The sequence below is a fragment of the Grampus griseus genome (assembly GCF_964374135.1).
Source record: "Grampus griseus genome assembly, chromosome: 4".
Classification (NCBI taxonomy): Eukaryota; Metazoa; Chordata; class Mammalia; order Artiodactyla; family Delphinidae; genus Grampus; species Grampus griseus.
The window spans coordinates 107,293,343-107,299,045 of NC_138997.1; positions in this window are offsets into that span (position 1 = coordinate 107,293,343).

The following is a 5,703-nucleotide window of genomic DNA, read 5'->3' on the forward strand; positions in this document are numbered from 1 at the left end:
CCTGGCTTCATAAACATTGGTTTTCACCGTAGGAAGCTGAACAAATAAATATCTTCACAGTTTGCTCGGCTGTCGGCCGGCTTGAGCTGACTTCTTACACGACATGAAATAGACAGCTCGGGGAACCCAGTGTTTATGTCAGCGCTAACAAACTGTCCCTTCATTACCAGCCTGCCGGAGATCAGAGGCCCAGATTATTGAAGGAGACGCCTTTGAGATGCCCAAGGAGTTGCTGTGACAACCCCCAGAGGGCGGGAGGTGGCGGGGGAGGCAGCCTGACTGTCGGTGGGGACAAGGCTCTGGGCTCTCCAGGCCAGAGTGGGGATAATCCCAGCCCAGGCTGCTGAGCGGAGGGCGCCCCGCACAGAGAGCCCCCTCTGCTCGCCTGCTCCGCCAGCCCCATCCACGGAGGCCTTGGTGACCGTGGAATCTTGGAGAGCAGCTGGGAAGCCAACGGGCCATACAGCTCAAGGATGACCCTTTTCTTAAAGCTGGTAAAAGAGCAATGTGGGTAAAATTTCCCATCCATGGTGGCTGCTAGTTATTGTTCACGGTCATGGTTCCCGTGCAGTGCCAAGAACTCAAGATTGTTTCCATCAGAGCCACCTGTGTTGAACCCTGGTCCAGCTGTGTGCCCTTGAGCAGTCACTCAACCTCTCTGAGTCTCGGGCTGACAAGTTCTACCTCGCAGGTTTTCTCCTGTCCCAGGCACCTCCCAGAGGTCAAGCGTGTGGGCTCTGGGGCCACAACACCAGGGTTTACACTTCAGGTCTGTCACTCTTGAGCTGCATGACCTTGGGCAAGTCACCCATCTTTGTGAGCCTCAGTTTCCTCATCTGAAAAATGGAGATAATGGTACCCAACTCAAATGCATTGGTCTATGTAAAGCATGGAGGCAGCTTGATAAGTATTTATTATTCAATACCCTCAGGACCACCAGATGAGGAGGGTCCTGGTGTCCCCAGCCTACACTCCAAGAGAAATCCAAGGCTCCCAGTGGTTGGATGCCCCTTCTGAGGGTCAATGGGACCACATCTCAACCCTGGAATTTACATGCCAGCTTGTTTGAGTGCAAAGCTGGTGCTGGTTCCTCTGTGAACCACGGTGACTGCTCTGGGGAATAATACATCACACACACACAAGCACACACACACGCACGTGTGCATGCGCCAGCATATATCATGAATTGCCAGTGAAATTATGGGTCTGCTGGGGAAAAATTACAACAGGGAAAAAAAGCCCTCATTGAATCAGAGCCCTTCACCTGTGTGCTACACTCACCAGCTTAGGGAGGGCCGGCCAGGCTGCGCTCGCCCTTCAGCTTCTCCAGAGCCCCGGGATGGCGGCAGCAGATGTGATTTGCTTTCCCGGTCAGAAGCTGTGCGAACTGTAGCAAAGAAATGCAAGGCAGATTACTTTGATCAGGTAGAGGGTTTTTACACCGAGCTTGGCTTCCAGAATTCATCCAAAAATCTCTCAAGTAACTAACTCATTCAGCACGTTGTGACTGGGTTCCTGCTCTGTGTGGCATTGAGTAAGTGCAGGGGATGCAGGTAGATAAAACGTGGTGCCTTCTCGGGGTACCAGGTGTGAAACGGAGCCTGAAATCAAGACTACAACGAGATATCACCTCACCCCCTTAGAATAGCCGCTATCAAAACCATTAAACAAAACAGAAAAGTAACAGATATTGACGAGGATGTGGAAAATTAGAACCCTGTGCGCTACTGGTAGGAATGTAAAATGACGCAGCTGCTGTGGAAAACAGGATGGCGGTTCCTCACAAAATTAAACACAGAATTACCATATGATCCAGCAATTCCATCTCCTGGATATGCACCCAAAGAACTGAAAGTAGAGACTCAAGCAGATATTGTACTCCCATGTTCACAACTTATTCACAATAAGCAAAAAGTGGAAAACAACCTAAAATCCATCAGCAGATGAATGGATGAACAAAATGTGGTCCATCCATACAATGGGAACATGATTCAGCCTTAAAAAGGAAGGAAACTCTGACACATGCTACAACATGAATGAAACTTGAAGTCATTACGCTAAGTGAAATGAGCATGAATTTGTCAAAAAAGACAAATACTGCATGATTCCACTTATGTCATGAGACACCTAGAGCCAAATTCATAGACAGGAAGTAGAACGGTGCGTGCCAGGGGCTGGGGCAGGAGAAACAAGAAGACTTTTAATGGGGACAGAGTTACAGTTTGGGAAGACAAAGAAGTTCTGGAGATGGATGGTGGTGACAGTTACACAATACTGTGGATATACTTAACGCCACTGCGCCGTACACCTTAAAATGGCTAAAATGGAAAGTTTTATGTATATTTTACCCCAGTTAAAAAAAGAAATCTGGAGAGGAAATAAAAGATACAGAGGTTGGAAGGGCAAATTCTAAATATCAGGGGCTGGACAGAGGTCAACTCATCAGCCAATCAGAATTGATTAAGTGCCTACTGTGTGCCAAAGCAGGACAGCTGGGACAGTGGGGGAGGTGGAAGGCTTGCCTAGAGAAGGAGAAGGACCTGCCCTCCCAGTGGCGTTTCTCACTGCAGTGCACTTCTGCATCACCTGGGGTCTTGTTGGGATACTGTTTCTGGTTCAATCAGACTGGGCTCTGGTTTCTCAACTGCACTTGTAACCAGCTCCCAGGTGATGCTGAAATGCTGCCGCTCCGCGAGGGTTCAGACACCGGCCCTGTGTGCCTGGTGCATCTCATCCAGGGGGCCCTGCAACGGAAAGGGTGGGAGAGAAGCTTGATGTCAGGCAGCCCAGCATTTGAATCACCGCTTCACTGCTTGTGTAAATCAGGGCTCTCCAGAGAAACAGAACCAATCGGGAGACAGAAAGATACAGATATTTATAGCTACATCTATATCTATATATCTAGCTCTATGTGTGCATCTATATCTATAAATCTATGTATCTATCATATGTATACTATATATATTTTTATACATGCATATATATATATATATATATGGAGAGAGAGAAAGAGAGGGAGAGAAAGATGGCTCAGGGAAGGTTTCTCAGATGCAGTCTTTTTTTTTTTTTTTTTTTTTTTTGCGGTGCGCGGACCTCTCACTGTTGTGGCCTCTCCCGTTGTGGAGCACAGGCTCCAGATGCGCAGGCTCAGCGGCCATGGCTCACGGGCCCAGCCGCTCCGCAGCATGCGGGATCCTCCCGGACCGGGGCACGAACCCGCGTCCCCTGAACCAGCAGGCGGACTCCCAACCACTGCACCACCAGGGAAGCCCTTGAATGCAGTCTTAAGGGCAGTTCCTTCCTCTTCTGCAAACCTCAGTCTTTGCTCCTCAGGCCTTCAACTGATTGAGTGAAGCCTACCCACACTGTGGCGTGTCATCTGCTTTACTCAAAGTCCATTGATTTTATTTTTAAACTCTTTCATACAATTCTTAAAGGTTACTTTCCATGAAAGTGATTACAAAATATTGGCTCTATTCCCCGTGTTGTACAATACATCCTTGAGCCGATCTCACACCCAATAGTTTATACTTCTCACCCCACAGGTAACCACTAGTTTGTTCCCTATGTCTGTGAGTCTGCTTCTTCTTTGTTATATTCACTAGTTGGTTGTGTATTTCTTAGATTCCACTTACAAGTGAGATCATACAGTCTTTTTGTCTACAAAGTCCATTGATTCAAGTGTTAATCACACTGAAGAAACACCTTCACAGTACTCTCTGGGATGGCGTTCGACCAAACAGCTGGGCCCCGTAGCCTTGCCAAGGTGATGCCTGAGATTAGCCATCACACCACTCACTGGCTGACGGCTGAGCTGCTCTGGGCCTCAGCACCCACCTCCGTAACATGAGGATAACCAAGTTCACAGTGAGTGGGAGCCCTCAGCTTGGAAAGGAATTTAAAGTGCCGAGCATAATGCCTGGTACCCAAGACGTGAGAAGTAAGCATCCCATCCTCCCAGCGTCCTTAGAGGAGATGCAGCTTGGGCACCAGGTCTCACGAGTGACTCTAAGTGTCTGCGCTCAGGGAGCCCAAGAAGATCTGGGACAGGGAGAACCAGGCCCAGGCTGACAAAGCAGGGCTCTTCTGTGGAGGGAGGGTGATGGCTGCATCAACTTCTGGAGACAGGGCTGCTGTAGGAAGAAGGAGACCAATCCCAGACACCAGAGAGAGGGGCTGCCCCTGGTGTGGCTGCCTTTCTCCACCTTATCTGTTGCCAAGGAATAAACTTGCAGTGTCAGGGCTGCAGACGTGCTGGTGAGGATGAGGCCAGAACCCCTTGCACTTAGACAGCCCTCTGATGCAAATCGGAGATGCAAATCAAGGCCCCTCTCTGCATTACTCTGCAAGGATTTCCACTCCGGGTCTCCCACCTGTGTTCCGTGGACAGGGGATGTGTGTTTGTTGACCTTGCAATCCGGGACCTAGGCTCTTTGCATAGCCTACAGGCTCCCACGGTCTGGCCTGTGCCTCCCCTCTCCAGCTAGGTCTGCTTAGCAACCCTCGCCTATCTCAGATGAAAGTCCAAGTCACAATGAACCATTCGCAGTCTGCTCTGGGGTGAACATCGTCTCCCCTAAATTCACCTTTACCTGGCACCTGTGAAGGTGACCTTATTTGGAACTAGGATCTTTGCAGATGTGATTAAGATGAGGTCAGACTGGATTAGGGTGGATCCTAATCCAATATGACTGGTGTCCTTCTGAGAAGAGAAGAAACACAGACACAAAGGAGAAGGCAGTGTGAAGACAGACACAGGGGTTGCAGTGATGTGTCTACAAGCCGAGGACTGCAGGCAGCCACCAAAAGCTGGGAGGAGGTAAGGAAGGATCGTTCTCTGGATTCTTCAGAGGGGGCACAGCCCTGTTGACACCTTGACTTTGGACTTCCGGCCCCCGGAACTCTGAGAGGATAAGTCCCTGTTGTCTGAAGCCCCTCAAACAATGGTTCCCTGTTACAGCAGCCACAGGACACGAACACACAGTTCAGGGCAGCCCCCTGCCCACCCCATCACAGCACCACCCCCAGACTATCTTCTTCCAATGCTCAGCAAACATGCCCCCCACCTCCGGCCCCCAGCCCCAAGTCCAAGTCCTTCTTTGCCAATACTGATTGCATCCCATTGTCACTGCCTGGACCCGCCTGTTGCCCCCAGACAAGTGTCTCCAGGGTGAAGGTCCCTTTGCATCATCCTTGCCTCTCAGCACTGCCTGGCACACAACAGGGGCCCCATAAATGAGTGTGGCCCCTTCCCCCAGGACCCAGAGTCTGGAGGGCAGACCTCGGCATAGCACCTTTCTGGGGCCCGGACTCAGCTCTGACGCTGTGACAAAGTGTTTATTTCTGGCCTCACCGACCTGGAGGTGTAAACACGTACCTGGTCGAGACACCACCATTCCTATCTTGGACTTCAAAATAAACTCATCTCAGTAATTGATAGTCTCCACACATCACAGGCCCTTATTAAGCCTGGCAGGGCCTCTGAAGGGCAGGAAGGTCACCCAAGGGCCTGGAGAAGAGACTGCTGGCTCCCCAAGGCAGAGTTCCTTCACCCCCGCCCCCGCCCCAGTGAGGAAGTCAGTGCCTCCTCCCCCTCTCCCCCTCCTCCCCCTCTCACCCCTCCTCCCCCTCTCACCCCTCCTCCCCCTCTCCCCCCTCCTCCCCCTCCCTCTCTCTCCCAGGCTTTCCTGCCTTTGAAGGGAC